At 44.2% G+C, this 17,807-nt stretch overlaps 1 long non-coding RNA gene across 2 annotated transcripts in view; it reads right to left on the minus strand.

Moving 5' to 3' along the window:
- The window catches only part of LOC118570460, a 125,271-nt gene that overhangs the window by 68,533 nt on the left and 38,931 nt on the right, over nucleotides 1-17,807 (minus strand). The window contains exon 1 of one of the 2 annotated variants that reach the window (XR_004943195.1): nucleotides 16,172-16,290. The exons of the other annotated variant lie outside the window; for it this stretch is intronic. This is a non-coding gene — a long non-coding RNA (uncharacterized LOC118570460). Of the gene's footprint in view, nucleotides 1-16,171; nucleotides 16,291-17,807 lie in introns of those variants that run through there. 2 annotated transcript variants of the gene reach the window in all.

Raw genomic sequence — 17,807 nt, forward strand, 5'->3', positions numbered from 1 at the left:
GACAGATTCTCCAGTTTCTTGACTCTAGCCCAGTAGAATAATTCAGGTACAAGTAGCTATGGAAAAGCCAGAACAGAATAATAACACAATGACCAGCCATGCCTTAAGAATAAAAAAGACATTAATACTTATCTACCACTCATGTATTTACTGAGCATTGTACTTAGTGTTTTCATAATCATTGTCTTATCTAATCCTCAAACAGCCTTGTTTGATACAGTGTCATGTTATATCAGAGATGGAGAAAGTGAGTATGTATTAACCACACTCATTACAAAGACTCATTTATCTCATACACAGTTGAGTTACCATACCAACGTCACACAACTAATATTGGCAGAGCCAGAGTTTATGAGTGGGTTTTCCTGGCTCCCCAATAGGGGTTCTTTCTACTGTAGTAGACAGCACTGTGGTTGAGCATGGGCTCTAAGACCACATGGCCTAGATCTGAATCCTGTATCTGTCGTTCAGCTAGCCGTGAGACCACAGTCAAGCTCCTTGTCACAGGCCAACTAATCTCAAACCTACTTTTTAATTTCACTAACTTTGTAATTCCAGCCCAAACACCAGATGCCTGAGAAAGCAGACTCTCGGGGTTCACTTTAGCTTTAAATATGTCATTCCAGAGGCTACATCAGGTACCTTTGTTGCCCATTATCTCCACCTTCATCTCCAGTTGAGTTTCATCTAACTGATTTATCGGCTGGAGAAGAAATTGTCCAGTGGAAATCACAAGGAGAGAGCTAGTGGTAAGCGAATTTAGAATGATGGGCACCTGCCTCAGGTAGGGTCCTGGCTCATGAGAGGCCATTATTTAGGTATGGTATGGCCAACAGATCATGACCTGAAAAAATGTTCTTAAGAGGTCCTGGGTTCCCAGGAGATGGGGCATCATATGCCCTGAGAGGCTGCTTAGGGAAGAACCAGGGCCAGTCAAGAGGTAGACGGAGAAGGGCCTACAAACGGCAACCACTCTGGTGGTTTCTGTAGCAAGACACTGAAGAGACAGGTATACCCACTTGAACTGGATAGCTGGGGTCATTGCAGTGCCTCCCCCCAGTTTTCTGAGTCCTTGTACTGGATGGTTGGGGAAGCTGGACAATGACCCCAAGTTAAGCCTGATTAAAAAAAAAAGATGATGCTGTTATGTGGCCACTGGATTGGTTGCTTTGGACTGGAAAACTGGGCTCCTAGCTGAGGACCTTCCCATCATCAGGGATGAGCTGGTTCTGGGAGAGGCAGAGCCTCCAGCCACAGCAAGGTCCCAGAGGTCAAAGTATAAGAACACAACCAATGAAAGATATGATCTCTACATGGAGCACAAGACATTTGCATGGTGGGTGAGGAGGGGAGGGAGGAGGGGAGGAGTCCAGTTGGGCCAACCCATCTTCACAGAGACAGCCACCTCTCTTCCCTCACCACCCCATCTCTACTGGGAGCCTCTGAGCACTGATACTCCTACACCCTCAACACAAGCCTGGAGTCTCCAGGCTCCTTGGGCTGAGCCCTGCATAACTTGGCTTCTTAATCCTTGCTTCCCCAGGAGCAGCAATTCTGCCACACTCAATCCTTTCGATTAGCATATACAAACAGGCCTTTTACAGCATATCCTGGAGCAGCAGAGGCGAACCCAGATACACAATGGGCATATTCAGCCACGAAAAATGAACCTCTGGGTTTGGACTTACATTTCAAGGAGCTGTGTCACTCAGTGATCTTGTGCCCTCTTAAAATGCCAGGGTCAGGGCAGAGGGCTGAAGCTGAGCAAGCTGAACTGTTGGGGTGAGGGGGGATTGTCTAAATGCCTTCTGGGTGGAGCTGGACCCCACTGAGTCAGCTCTGTGCTGTACCACCAGGGGCAGAAGTTTCTAGAGACATCAAGAGGTCAGTTACAACTACCTCACAGGGGCCATTTATGTACCATTTGCAAGATGACAAAGGGGGATGATGAATGGCAAGAGGTTCGGGGACTCGGGGACCTGGGTGAGAGCTACCTGCTGGAAGCCAGGAATACACACTTGAGGAAAAAGTATCCGTTCTTCGTCCCCAGCGACCCCTCATAAACAAGCATGAGGCCTTCGATCTAGAACTGCCCCCTTTCTTACTTGAAGGCAACACTCCGAAGTTCTGTTTTAGGCCTGTGGAGGCTTGGGGAAGCTCTCTCCACTAGAAGCTTTCCCACTAGTGAATTAAAGTGTCCAGGAGTCAAGGAATATTCCAAGTGCATCAGTTTTCTCTCTCTACTTTCTATCTGGAAATACCTGGCTTCCCAGCCCCTGCCAACTTCCTACTCCCTTCCCGGGCTAAATCTTACTTCTCTGATTATCCTGTCCTGAAGCAACAGCCTTCCCTTTTCAATGCAGACTAATTACTCTTGATAAAGATTACTATAAAACAGATCTCTAAAATATCACCTAAAAGCTGGGCATGGTAGTACACTCCTATGATCCCAGCTCTCAGGAAGTAGAAGCTAGAGGCTCAGGAGTTCAATGCCAGGCTCAGTTACAAAGCAAGTTCAAGACCAACCTGGGCTGCAATGATACCCTGTCTCAAAAATTAACTAATAATTTATATACTAACTTAAGTTTCACTGGGATCTTAAAACCAATCCCGCCCCAATGAAAACAGGAACCGCTATAATTTCCCCTGCTTTGGGTCTTCTCTCCCAACTATATGATGACTTGTGAGATGTTTTTCTGTTTCTCTCAGAAGGTGATGGGATGGCTGTGAGGTCTTGGTGTTGCCCTGCCAACCTTTATTGCTTACTTTCATTAAATATTCTGAGCTTGGGATGGTGAGATGACTCAGTGGTGAGAGCTCTTGTTAGCCAGCTTGATGACCTGGGACCCACAAGGTAGAAGGAGAGAACCAGCTCCCTCAGGTTGTTCTCCGACCTCCATGTTCACACTGTGGCATGAACACGCATACCCCCACCCCATAAATCATTCAATCAACCAATACACAAATATATAAATAAATGTAATTTAGACGTTAAGTACCCTATGTTTTGCTTGTTTCGAGCAATCTAAAAGCTGGTTCATTTTGAAATTGCCTCTGGTTCCTTTTGGAGGCAGGGGAGTGAGGGACCTGGAACACATAGAAACTGTGCTACAACAAACTTTCTTTAAAATAAGCAGATTAGCATTCTTCTCCATCAACGACGTAACAATGTACCCATCTATATGGTATAGCTGTGTCATGTTACGTCTCGGAGGTAGAACTTGAATTTCCATGCCCACTTTAATTGTAAACAAGCTTTCCTGTGCAGCAAGAGCTACAGAAGCATTTGTGATCCAAGGAAGGTGCTCAAGATGCCAAATTACCTCCGGCTGTTGCAGATCCAGAAATGCGAACAGCGGGTTCTGCTAACTGTGCCAGCTTAAAATATACCAGGGAGGCTCGCTCTGTGAAGGGGTGAAAAGGAGATTTTTGAGTCATTGCCAGACTTGAGAGCAGACCTGGGTGGTACTTACAACGTCAGCTACATGAGCAGAGGGGCTTCTTTATATCTGAAGAGGGGCTGCTGTATCTCTGAGTTGGAACAGACTCAGCAAAGCTTTGAGCTGGGCTGCCTCTGCTGACCGTGAAGCAAACAAGAACGCACAAACCCATGTCTCTCCTGGCTTTCTGGTGTGAAGACAGAACTGAGTGTCCTGACATGTTAGGACTCTCTCCCTCCACAAAGGCATCCATCTTGCATTGTCCAAAGCACAGCATACCCTGGCCCACCAGCTCAGTTGAGACCTCTACTGCTGCAGAGGCCCCATTAGATGCTGAACCCTCCTCTGAGTTTTACTGGGTCCCCGGGAACTGCATCCCAGAAAGCAAAGGGCAGCCTCGGGATGTCCCCATTCCTGAAGTTAAGCTTCAAATGTTTCCATTTTGAATAGAGAAGGTAGCTAGATTAGAGAACCTCCAATTAAAGTATACCCTCAACACCCTCTCCCTCCGACACACACATACCCTAGTCTTTTTCCAAAGGCCCTATCCCCCAGTATTCTCACACTAGTCAGACACACAGTCCAAAACAGCATGCAAATGAAGAAACATGACGAAATATGTCACATACAAATGGCTGAAAGGTCACAAGTTTGGAAACAAGCTGACAGTGGCTTGGGGGTGGGGAGGGGTGGAGGTGTGGGGGTGCTGACTCGGAATTGAAGAGTAAGGACAGGACTTCTCTTTTTTTTTTTTTTGTCAGAGGCAACAAGGAAGTCACACCCAGAGTCAGGCTGCAGTCTGTCCTCAGTGGGCAGAGAGTGAACTTGCACGTGTGCCCCGCTTAGATCTCCAGAGCCCGCTGAATTCAGGAATCTTCTGGGGTCCCCGTGGGACCAAGCTGATTAGACTCCTGTCCCCAGATGCTAGTGACTCCTTTTCAACGTGCTTTCCTACCATAAGTTTCTCCTGACAGCTTATGTGCTGATACTTGGCTCCTAGCCCACTGCACTATTTGACAGTGGGGGAACCTTTGTAAGATAGGGTTTTCTAACAGGAACCTTAGGTCTTTGAGGGCATGCCCTCAGAGGTGATTGTGGGACTTCTCTCTCTCTCTCTCTCTCTCTCTCTCTCTCTCTCTCTCTCTCTCTCTCTCCTGGCTAATGATGAGGTAAGCAGTCTCACTTCATGTTATACTCTTCCCACAGGCCTGACCATGGATGGGAACTTCCAAGATGAGCCTTCATTCAGTGAATGTTAATTATCTGGGCTACTTTGCTGTAGGGATGGAAAGGTGATGGACACACTTCCCATGCTGCATTCGCCTTAGTCATTTAGTTAAGTAGACACTGGAGCAAGGAAACACCTCCTTCAAACCACCAGGCATACTGTAATCAAAGAAGCAAGAGGAGGAGGAAGAGGAGGAGGAGAGGAGGAGAAGGAGAGGGGGAAGGTGGGACCAGGAAAAACAACAACAACAACAACAAAAAGAGGCCCGGCAGTGGTGGTGCACGCCTTTAATCCCAGCACTCAGGAGGCACAGCCAGGTGGATCTCTGTGAGTTCGAGGCCAGCCTGGTCTACACAGCAAAATCCAGGACAGGCACCAAAACTACACAGAGAAACCCTGTCTCAAAAAAAAAAAAAGGCTTTGCTGAAATAGCAATACTTACAGTGGATTCAGTCAGTCAAAATTTCTTGAGCATCTATGTGGCGTGTTTCGCTGTGGCACAGAGAACACACGGTAGGTATGGCACAGCCCCGTCTGTTAGGTACGTGCCAATTGAGCGAGAGGATGGTTAGGTTGATCTAACACTGTTTTGGAGCAGAAAACAGGAGTACTGTCCTTGCATTTAGAAGGGACTCTGACCCTAACCGTGATTGCTGGCGTTTTTAGGGAAGACTCTCCTGCCGGCGTAAGAGAAGAGGTAAACTGGGTCCTAACAGAGCTGTGAAGTTAGAGATTGTTTCACGGTAAGGGAGAGTACAGGACTCTGTCCACGGAGCTGGAGACCCCTGGAGTACAGCCTGGAGCCTGCCAGAAGCAACAATGTCTCTGTTTCCATCCCCAGGCTTCTGCCAAGCTCTCATCTTGCTTGGGTAATCCAGCTCCGAGAGCCTTGCAACTAGGTGGTGATCTCTCCTACAAAGGACACACAGGCGTCAGCTGGTTAAAGTCCTTGTCTGTTCAGTGGAAAGGAATCCACCCCGCTTTGTGGTGCTCTCTCGAGGCACTTCAACGGTTTTAATCTAGCTGGGGTTTGCGATTTCTTCCTTATCACACTAGTAAGAAATGGGAATACCGGCAGAGTCTCGAATTGGTTTTGATATGTGTTCCCACGTAAGAGCTTTCCAATTATAAAAATGTCTTTTCTATAACAGAAAGGATGAATTTATAACACTCCATCTCTCTGTGTGTGTATCTGCCATCCAGAGCAGGGGTAATTCCAGGAGGGCCCCGAGGGAAGACGGTTTGAGAGCAGCACCTACTCTCAATTCTAGTACACCCTGACATTTGTGTTTTTCTTTGTTCAGTAAAGTGTATCTATAAACTATGGCGCCCAAGTTCAACTAAACAGACCCTGTCAAACAGGCTTCCAAAACTGGAGGACAAATACTTATGCAAAACAAAGTCAACAGCAAAGACAGAGAGCCTTTGCTGTCCATTATTTAGATTCTTCCTAGACTACAGAACTAGTCCACAGCACACACACGGGCGCACACACACGGGCGCGCATACACACACACACACACACACACACACTCTCTCTCTCTCTCTCTCTTTTCCCTCTGAGAGAATTATAATTGAAAAGGCTTAAGTCTTTTTGTCTTTTTAATATTATTTAATGTTAAAAATAAACTACATCCCTACTGGATTCATGCAGCTAATTTAGAGAGCTCTGCTAAGGGGTTGAGAGAGTCTGTGTTAGTTCTCTGCTGCTGCTCTAACAAGTGACTCAAAGGTATCCGGGTGCCCAGGTCAGAGAGCTTCAAATCAAGGTGTTGGTGGGGTTGTACGTCTTGTAGAAGTCTGGGAAGCAGCCTTTTTCCAGCTTCCAGAAACTGCTGAGCGTTCCTGACCTGTGACCCCTTCCCCTGTCTCTGAGGCCAGCAGTACAGCACCTCCAAATCAGTCTCTCTGCCCATAACCTCTGTTCATGCTCTTGCACTTTCTCTGGCTTCGACCTCCTGCCGCCCTGTATGAAGACCACATGATCACACGGGGGCACCCCGATAATCCAGGATGAGCTTCTGTCTCAAATCCTCAGTTTAACCAACCACTAGAATTCTCACTTCTAGAATCACAGTGTATTCACAGGGGTTAGTGCCTGGACATCTTAAGGAAGGCATTATTTAATCTTCCAGAATTTTGTTTTAATTTAAAAAGTGTTTGTTATTTTATAAGTACGGATGTTTTGCATGCATGTGTGTCTGTACACCATGTATGTGTGACTGCTACCCACAGAGGACAGAGGAGGGTGCTAGATCCTTGTAATTGGAGTTACAGATGGTTGTAAGCTATCATGTGGGTGCTGGGAATTGAACCAATGTCTTCTGAAAGAGCAGCCAATGCTCAACTGCTGAGCTGTCTCCCCAGCCCCACTTCGAGGGGGTCTTTAAATAGTTCACATATACACATGTAACTGCCCATGTCTTCCACAGTGAAAGAGTAGAACTGCCTCTAAGTTAAAGAGATGGTAACATGAAAACTGGGGGTGGGCACAGTACCAATCATCTCAGTGCTGGGAGACAGAACAGGGGGATCAGGAGTTCAAGGTCATTCTTAGCTCCCTATGGAGTTTGAGACCGCTCAGGTTTACATGAAATCCTGCTCCTGTCTCAAAACAAACCAATGAAACCATAGAGAAGTGATAGCGTGTGGCCCATTTTCCCTGTTTCCTCTCCTTATTTTCCCTCCATCTGATGCCCTGGAAGAAGACACACTAACCTAATAGCCCTGTTGACGAAACTCCAACCAGTCACTTTCACAGCTAGTTAAGGAGTTGGCCGCATGACTTAGCACACCCTTCCCCACACAGGAGCCTCCAGAACACTGGCTGGAGTCAACAGTGCCTTGAGTCAGGAGCTCACACTGCAGAGCCGGGTAGTGTTGAACAAAGTTTCAATTCAGAGAAGAAGAAGAAAAAAAAAAAAAATCGGTCCTGTTTGGCTGTTTGACTTTCACGTAGGCAAAACAAGCATTTGAGTGACTGAGCCTTTCATTTCCCACACCGTTATTTTAGCTCCTTCGGACTAAAAGGTAAGTGTGCCATTTATATAAATACACAGTAGTCTATTTACAAGGTTATCAAACGCTTTAATTCATCTCCGATCTCAACGTTCACCACTCCCAACGCGCATGTTTACCTGTGGCATGCCAAACCTCACCACTCCCCACTCCCTCCTCTAGTTCTCTCTTGCCCTGAGTAGAGTTCTCCATCCAACCAGGTCAGGGCATTTGTTTTTACTTTCTAACTCAACAAACATTCCCTGAAGGCTTGTTATGTGCCAGAAACTGAGCTGGATCCAAAGATTTAAAAAAAAAAAAAAAAAAAAGAGTTGCAGTGTGTAGTGAGGTATATTTAACAGTTTGGGAAGAGTGTGACAGTTCTCAACCAGGATGGGTGAACTGTACAGATTGTAGATGTGTTCTAGAGTTAAGTGGGGAACTCATTCAAGTAGTCATTTTCAGCCACCCTATCCAAGATCTTACTGTGCATGTGGTTTTTTGCTTTTTGTTTGTTTGTATCACTCTTACAGAAGTGGTTTGGGGGTCCTTTTTTTTTTTTCCTGAGAGGCAAAAGGCAAATTTGCACTGGGCATTGGTGGCACACACCTTTAATCCCAGCACTTGGGAGGCAGAGCCAGGCGAATCGAGTCCAACCTGGTCTACAAAGTGAGATCCAGGACAGGCTCCAAAGCTACACAGAGAAACCCTGTCTTGAAAATTAAAAAAAAAAAAAAAATTTAAAAAAAGACAAATTTGCAATAGTGTCCCAAGTGCCTTTTCCCTTTCCAGACTTAATTTTATGAGAAGTTGTCGAACGCATTGTCTTAATTAGGGTTTTATTGCTGCGAAGAGACACTATGACCACTACAACTCTTATAAATGAAAACACTTAATTGAAGTGGCTCGTTTATAGTTTCAGAGGTTCAGTCCATTATCATCACAGTGGGGAACATGGTGGTGTGCAGGCAGACATGCTAAAGAGGGAGCTGAGAGTCCTATATCTGGAAGACTTTAAAGCCCACCTCCAAAGTGACCCACTTCCTCCAACAAGGCCACACCCACTTCAACAAAGCCACACCTCCCAATAGTGTCATTCCCTTTGGGGGCCATTTTCTTCCTAACCACCACTCGTATCTAACTCAAATCTCCTGGTATGAGGGAAGCCCAAAGGTTCCAGAGTTCATGCCATCATAAAAGTTGAATAGTGAGCTAGGGCTGAAGGTCTTGCCTCAACTCTACCATGAAATGGATAGATGATGGAGGTGGATGGAACAGAGACAGTATTCTTTATTATTATTATTATTATTATTATTATTATTATTATTATTATTAAATGTTTATTTATTAAAAATGTTTTCCATTTTACATACCAACCCCAGTTCCCCCTCCTTCCCTTTCTCCCACCTCCTCTCCTCCCTCCCACTCTGCCCCCATCCACTCCTCAGAGTGGGTAAGGCCTCTCATGGTCATCAACAAAGTCTGGCATACCAAGTTGAAGGAGAGCCTAGCCCCTCCCCATTGTATCAAGGCTGAGCAAGGTATCCCACCACAGAGAATGGGCTCTAAAAAGCCAGTTCATGCATCTGGGATAAGTCCTGAGGAGCTTCCTTTAAGCACTCAGGAGGGTGGAATCTCGCAGGAAATTAGCATAGGGAGGATATCAAGGTCAAGGTCAGCAAGCGAGGCAACAGTTACCCAAAACAGGAGGGGGGGTTAGGAACCTACAGGTCTCCCCCTTTTACTAAAAAATGAGCTTCTGACTTAGGTTGCATGGGACGTCAGCAGGTCACCTTACCCGAGAGACAGTATTCTGGCAGTAAAGAGCAGAGGCTTCACCCCCTCCAGACATAGTTTTTCTTGCACAGAGATCACTCTAGGATCATTTGGTTGAAAAGATGTGTATAACTTTAAAATAATCTGCACCTGTGTGTCATAAAATCCTGGCATATCTAGATGAAAAGAGACAACTTTGAACAAGGATACATTGGACCACAGGTGGCCATTTTCGACATGATCCCACCCAGGGTCATAAAATGAATCATACTGCAACAGAGTATCACAGACTTGGTAAGTTACAAAGAAATGCACTTGTCTTAGTTCCGGTGAACTACCAGGGACGGCATTTGGTGAGTCCTTCCTACTGCATACCTCCTCAACACAATAGCAGTTGAGTTTCATTTTGGAGGGGGCATAATCTGAAAACTGGGGCTGCCTTAACAGACTCAGCAGATTTTCCAGTTCTTAACCTACATTTGGGGTCAAGACCAAGCCTTAGGACTGAGAAGGCCTCCAAGATACTTGAGAATGAGAGTCAGGAGAAAGTAAGTAGAGAAAGGAATGCAAGCATCCCTTCAGAAGAGGAAAGCATTACTCCAGTTACCAAAACAAGATAAGGCATGCAAGGGAGAAAAATCGGTGGATGTTGTAAAACCCAGGGCCACGATGGAAGTACCTTCATCCTAGGATTTTTGGCACTGTTCTTTGCTCACCCATAAAAATGGTCTGAACGTGTTGTTTTGGGTCAGACTACTGGTTCCTTGAGACATCTGGCCTGTTGTCACAGATCTGCATCTTCAAGTCCTCATGCTGGAATAGTCATCTTAGGACATGTCCTTTCTTCTCTAGTTTACTATCAGGCGAAGCACCAACCTCTTTAATAAGAAGCCATAGCAACACAATTGAGTGACAGTCAAAGCGAAATAACCATGTGTTGCATACATGAGGGCAATCTTCATTACCAACTTCACTGGATTTATAATCACTTTATGAGGACTCCCACCTTGATATGTCTGTGAGGCCATTTCCAGAGAGGTTTAACTGAGGCAGGGAGACCTATCCTAAACTGGTGCTGAGAGCCCAAACTGAGCAAAGGAAGAAAAAGAAACAGGCTGGCCTGAGTGCCAGCATTCATTTGCTTCCTGACTGGATGCAATGTCATCACCCAGTTGACCATTCCTTTGTTAAGCTGCCTTTTGCAAGGTAGCAGGGATGATGAAAGTACCCAGTACAGCATATTTGAATATTACTCAGAGCACATATTTCATTGTTCTCACCACCAAAAAATAAATATGTGAGATAATGCACCTCTTGTAGTTTGAGTTGACATTCCAAAACCAAATACCAAAGACATCATGTTAAATACTATAAATACATACAATTTATACTTGGGAGCAAATGCATCAGTCACTCCCTTAATAGCAAAAATCCACACTGAATATTAAAACAGTTTTAAAGGAACTATCTTAAATAATAAAACAAAAATTGATAAATGATAAATTTATATTATACTTAACAAAAACCCAGGCTGACTCACAGTAATGCCATCTTAAAGTTCAAAAAGACAGTTTGCATTAAATGTCATCTTTTTAAGGGTACATTACTATTTTTCAAATTAAAATACATGACAGTGATTTGACATTTGTATTTGGCTATTACAGTCTGGTCGTAAGGAAAGTAGAAAAACAACCCTATAGTGCCGGTTTTCTCAGTACTTCCCCTTAATTGTTTCAAAAGTGTGGGGCTAGGTCCTGACCTTCCCTGTACTAACACTTTCTCCTTCAGCTGCTCATCAGGTTAACTCTGCCAGATTTTCATTGGACAGAACCCTGACCATGATTCCAACAGTACTTTCTTCAATTTCATGAATTCCTCAACCTTCTATATATTTTTTGAATGTCAGTGACATCTGACCATCAACAAGAAGCAAGCCACAAAAGGCTGTGACACAGGAAACTGAGCAACACCCCAGTGTCAAGCTGGGAGGGTTGTTTGCCTAAGTACCAATTTCCCAAATGGGTAGATCATTAGTGAATTCTTCTAAGCTTTGATGAGATCTCTGCCTCTGCTGTTGGCTTCCCTGTGCATTCTGCAACCTCGTAACCATAAGGATTCTTGTAACAAATTTAAGGATAACAAGGATTCCCCCCACAAAAAATTGGAAACTCATGTTGTCTCAAAAACCAAGTTTCTCATCCGTCTCCCAAAGCTAAGTTAACCTCTTGTAAAAGCTGGAACACGGTTATATGTGTGCGGCCATGGCTCACCCTCATTTGTGAGTGAATTTTGTGAAAAATGCATTGTGGTTTTGAGTACACCAGGACCACATCTTCCATTCCAGCCAGAAGGCAACTTGGTCACCTAGTCACCAAACCAAAATCATTAACTCTATGGTAAATGAGTAGTGTTCCTCATTATAAAATCCCTTTGGCCCTAATGATTCATGGCAAGGAGAGTCTACATCATGATCCTTCCAGAAAACCTCTTAGTGGGCCATTCCCAGGGCTGTAAGGAGGAAAACTGGATGCTTGGGTAGGAAGCCTGATGGGCCCCTAGGTCCTAACCCACATGACTGACCAGAAACTCAATTCTGACAGTGTATATCTTGCTAATAATCTCACCACCTCTTTTCTTTAGTTCCATCATGGTTTCTTCTTAGGTACTGGGTAGGATGGCAATTGTTTATCATTGGGAAAGTCTACTTTCAACCTTTGATAGAGCCTGTTCACATGAGTAAGTCACTTAAAACAATAAAATGAGGCATACAGAAGCAAGCAAGAAAAAAAAATAAACCAGAGATATCCATTTTTTAGTTTCTAATATGTATGTAGCTTTTTTTGCTAATTATGCTATAAATCTGTCTCATTTTCAATTCCATGAACTTTAGATTTCTTAGATGAATATCAGGCAAATGCTCTGTCCATATTAAGGCCCAAACTATATCTACAGCTGTCAAACCACAGACTGTGGTATATCTATAATTGTCAAACCACAGACTGTGGTATATCTATGTCTGTCAAACCACAGACTGTGGTATATCTATGGCTGTCAAACCACAGACTGTGGTATATCTATGGCTGTCAAACCACAGACTGTGGTATATCTATGGCTGTCAAACCACAGACTGTGGTATATCTATGGCTGTCAAACCACAGACTGTGGTATATCTATGGCTGTCAAACCACACACTGTGGTATATCTATGGCTGTCAAACCACACACTGTGGTATATCTATGGCTGTCAAACCACAGACTGTGGTATATCTATGGCTGTCAAACCACAGACTGTGGTATATCTGAGTGTTAATGACTCCCTAAGTGGTTGTATATTTTAAAGCATAAAAAAGCCACTGACTTTATTCTTGGTAAGTACAATCATAATATTGTTTATGGAAATCCAATCCATAATACAGTAAGATTTTGATTACAAAGTAAAGCCAGGTGACACGTAACATTCACTCTCAAAATAATGTAAAAGGCTAGAGAGACAGCTCAGTGGCTAAGAGCACTGACTGCTCTTCCAGAGGATCTGTGTGCATTTCCCAGCATCTGCAACTGTCTGCAACTCCAGTTTCAGGGGATCTGATACTTTCTTTCGGCCTCCACAGGTACTGCATGCATGTGGAGAACAGACAGACAGGCAGACAGATAAACCACCTACACATAAAAAAGATGAACAAAAATTAAAAGATAATAAAAGCTACATTGGAAGGTGCTGTATGACTTTTCCTGGGGAGATGTGAACACGGTGCACAGAAAATGGATCAAAGAAAGAAAATTCTATGTGACTCTGGCTTAATGATCCAGTGACTTTACTGGGGTCACTTAAGGGTAGGTAGTGTGGAGAAAGGTGGGTTATAGAATCATGGCTGACTCAACACAAGCTGCGTGATTGAAAAGTCCACCTCAGCTCAACTGAGAATTCTTGAAAGCTGCTTCTCAGGTACACACACACCCCGACTCCGCACCCCCAGTGATTATTTACTATTTTTATAATTTGGGGGAAGGGCTTTGGGACTCCTGGAATCCTGTGAACTTTCTGAGCCTTGCAAGTGTCATTAGCTTCTCGGGAGGCTCCCACTTCTCTTCAGGAGAGGATGTTTCACTTTGGAAGAAACAGCTACACGGCAGGAGGATCCGCAACACCCCTCCGGTCACAAACAGCTAGAAATCGAAGGTGAACTGGAGAAGTAACCGTGTTCAGACTGGGCACCACAGGCAGTGCAGGGGTCATGCTTCCCGAGGAAAGAAGGGTACAGTTTTGCCTAGTGCTCTGCCTACAGGTGTTGTACCCAGAGTCCCTCAAAGACCAAGAGACCGAATCCGATGCAAAAGCAAACAGTCTTTGTATTGTTAACTCGCCAGCAGACAGACACAGCAGCAGAGCAGGAGAGACCCTGAGTAGCAATGGGGCAGGGTTTTTTAAGCAAGTGGGGGAGGGCTTGGGGGGGGTCTACAGACTACATAGGAACAGACTCAGGATTGGCTTATGCGGATGGCAATCATGTTAGTAACTTTTGATTGGCTGGGGTTAGTTGGAGATTACGGTTACCATGGAGACTGGCTGGCCTAGCAGGTGCTGCCTGTGGGGGCTGACTCAGTGGCCCAGGCTCTGTCCTTGACTCATGCATGTAGCTCTAAACTGGTGAGGGGTCCCTGACAGTGAACAACTGGCTGAACCTTGAACGGTCAGAGTACATGCAGAAAGGGAACTACTGCAAGGACTATGTCTTTTGTTCACGGCCCTCCCAGAAACTGATTGCTCAAGTGTCAGGAAACTGAAATTGAGGCCTGATCTCTGAGAGAAGACTGAGCAGCCTGCTATGACGTCTGCCTGATCCTTTCACGGGTACTTTCTGGACTTAAGTGTAAGAGTCCAGCAATCTCACTACACTGAAAAGACAGAAAGTAGAGGTTTGGAAGTCTAAGCCAACTTTGTGGAAGTATCTGGAAAGAAGGACCTATGCAGACCAAGGGCTCCAAAAACCTGCAGAGAGACCTTCTAGAGCCTTCTCTAGAACCCAGTGTCCAGTGTGTAAGGTGAAACCCACATTGACTGGGAAAACAGCCTGCAGGGAAAGAGCATCACCAGAGAACAGTGCATGGACAAATCCCAGCATCCTCACAGGCTTGGAAATAGTTCCAGTTCTCATGGGGGCACAAGAGAGAGCAGCCCCCTCCCCCAGATATGCAGGGTCATGCCTTAAAAGACTGCCCTGGAATAAAGGTTAATTCACTCTGTCCCAAACCAGCCTGAAATAAAACACGAAGCTACAAGAAACAAAGCTAACTGCCACAAGAAGTCCAACTTCAAAGCGTGCTGGGCTCATTAAAAGAATAAGAAACAATCCAACCCTTACCTGTCTGATGTTTTGTCAAAAACTACCACACATGCAGATACGAAGGAAAATGTACAATCCATAATCTGTAAAAATGTCTATGAGAAAAAACTCTCAAAATTACAGAAATGAAAGTAGCGGTCAAGGAGTTTAAAACTCCTGATAAAAAGTCTGTCTGTTGCTTATGATCACAATATAGGAGCACATGGGAGGAGAAAAGAGGTTATTAAAAATAATAAAATGGAAATCCCAAAGTTATAGCTGAAATGAAAATAAAATAAAATGATGAGGATTTAAAAAAAAAAATACAATAGCCGGGCGGTGGTGACGCACGCCTGTAATCCCAGCACTCGGGAGGCAGAGGCAGGCGGATCTCTGTGAGTTCGAGGCCAGCCTGGTCTACAGAGCTAGTCCAGGACAGGCTCCAAAGCTACAGAGAAACCCTGTCTGGAAAAAAACAAACAAACAAACAAACAAAAAAAACATATAACACATTCCAGTTTCTTTTCTATTGCTGTGATAAAACACTCTGACCAAAAGCAACGTGAAGAGGAAGTTTATTTGGCTTACACTTCCAGGTCGCAATCTGTCACTGAGGGAAGTCAGGGCAGAGACTGTGGAAGAACACTGCTTGCTAGCTTGCTCACTCTAAGGCATGTGTTCACCTGGCTTTCTTCTACAGTTCAGGGCCACCTGCCTAGGGATGGTGCTGCCCACAGTGGGCTGAACCCTTCTGTATCAATGAAGAGTAAAGTCAGAGTCCTCCACAGACATGTCCACAAGCCAATCTGATCTAGTTAGTTTCCTCTCAGATGGCTCCAGACTGTGACCAGTTAACAATGGACACTCACTATGACACGATACAAAGCAAAGTTCAGGAAACTTGAACCTAGCATTAGAAACTATCCCTAAACACAACACACAGAAAAAAAAAATTTAATTGAACAAACTGACAGTGATCTATCTGATTATACAAACATGGTCCAAAGTAAGAGGATAGAAAGAGAAAAACAAAAGGTTATGGAAAAAAAAGAGGAGTTAAAAAAAAAAATCTCCAAATCTAATAATAAAAAGCGTAACCCACAGGTCCTAGAGGCTTGTGTACTGAGTACACGAAACGGAAGTACATCAATGTCATTGTAATCAGACTACTCCAAGCCAGTGGCAAGGAACACACCTTTAAAGTAGCTGGAGAGAAAAGCACCCACGTTGTAGAGGAACAGGGGTTAGAACGAGAGCAGAGGTCACCCCAGAAACAATACAAGCCATGAGAAAATAGAACCACAGCTTTAAAGTTCTGAAAGAAAAAACATTTACACTCCTGGAGTTCTATATCCAGGAAGAACGGCTTTCAAAGGCTGAAAGTAAACAAAAGTTGAGAGATCTCACTGTGAAATGTTAGAGGCAGTTCTTCAGCCAGGCATGGAGATGGTGGTGGATGCTTCTAATCCTGGGAGCTGGGAAGTGGAGGCAAGAAGATCTGGAGTCCAAGGTCGTCCTCAGGTATGTAGATTGTTTGAGGCTAGCCTGGGCTACTTGAGACTGTGTCAAAAAAAAAAAAAAAAAAAAACACTTCAGTCAGAAGGGGGGAGGCACCAGAAAGAAATTTGTGCCTGTACAATGCTCCCTCACGGTCAATTTTTTTTAGAGAATAAGTCTTCCAAGCAAAAATAAGAACAATGGTGTCAGAGCATGGGGTGAATTAGCCCTAAGTGAAGGCTGCTGTGGGTTGCTATAACAAGCCCAAAGGAAGTCTTTAAATGGTGAAATGGATCACAAGTAAGTTAACTGTTTGCCTGGAAAAACCTCAACATTCATAAAGGAAGCAATGAAATGGCATTCAGCAACATAAAGTCCCGATGTCCGGCATCCAGCCAGGCTGCACCAAGGTTGTAAAGAAACCAGAGAAGATGGCCTACAAGAAAGAATTAGCAGTTATAGAAATACCAGAGACAAAATCTGTAAGGGAAGGTCTTGAGATTTAACGCTAAAACACCAAGATTTCGGAGCCTGTGAGATGGCTCAGCAGGTAAAGGCACTTGCCCCCAAGACTGATGAACCTGAGTTTGATCCCCAAAAGCCATGGGGTAGAAAGGGAGCACTGATTCCCACAAATTATACTCCGACTTCCACATGGATGCTGTGGCATGCAAACCCCCCTATGTATGCACAAGAAATAATCAACATCACAAATATTTTTTTTAATTTGAAGATAAAGATTTTAATATTTTATGTGTGTATACTTAAAATTACAAAAGAAAAGATGAACTCAATGACAAAAACGAGTGATATGAAAATTTTCAACCCAAATGTAGAGATGTTTTAAATCTGATACGATTATCATATGGTACCATGGATGATGCAGATGAGGCGTTGCCCATAAGAGATGGACTGCAAAGGGAGCAGAGGATTCTGAAAAAGGACCATGAAATTGTTCCTTTTTGCTCTGACTTTAGCAATGGTCACATGATTATTCGCATTAAGTTATCACAGTACACACTTGAGATGAATTCATCTTCGTCTTAACAACAATGATCTGATTTTTAAATTTTTATCGAGTCAGCAGATTACACACTTAGGATTAACGAATTATACTGCACACAAATTAGACCTCAATAAAATACTTTAATATGTTCTGCCAGCCAAAACACCATAAAACACACAATGCCTGAGCCCAAATGTGTGATAGCTTTCAGCCTCACTTGTGGTATGATGTGTGCACAAGATGGGGGGGGGGGCAGGGTCAAATGGGCGACCATCTGAAAGGATAATAAAGCCAGGCCAAAAACCAATGGCTGCAGCAGCACTTAGCCCATTCCTTCCTCTCGATGTTCCAGAGCCACTGCCCTAATCTAACCTACCTATACTATAACATAATTATAATATAACCTATACTGTCATCTAACCTAACCCTCAAATGACAAATTCTTATTTCCTGCAGCTAGGCTCCCACAGAGTACTTACATACATTTATACTTAGAACAGCATACACTTGAAAACATGGCTACCCATAAGTGGTTAAACC

Source organism: Onychomys torridus, chromosome 19 (assembly GCF_903995425.1).
Source record: "Onychomys torridus chromosome 19, mOncTor1.1, whole genome shotgun sequence".
Classification (NCBI taxonomy): Eukaryota; Metazoa; Chordata; class Mammalia; order Rodentia; family Cricetidae; genus Onychomys; species Onychomys torridus.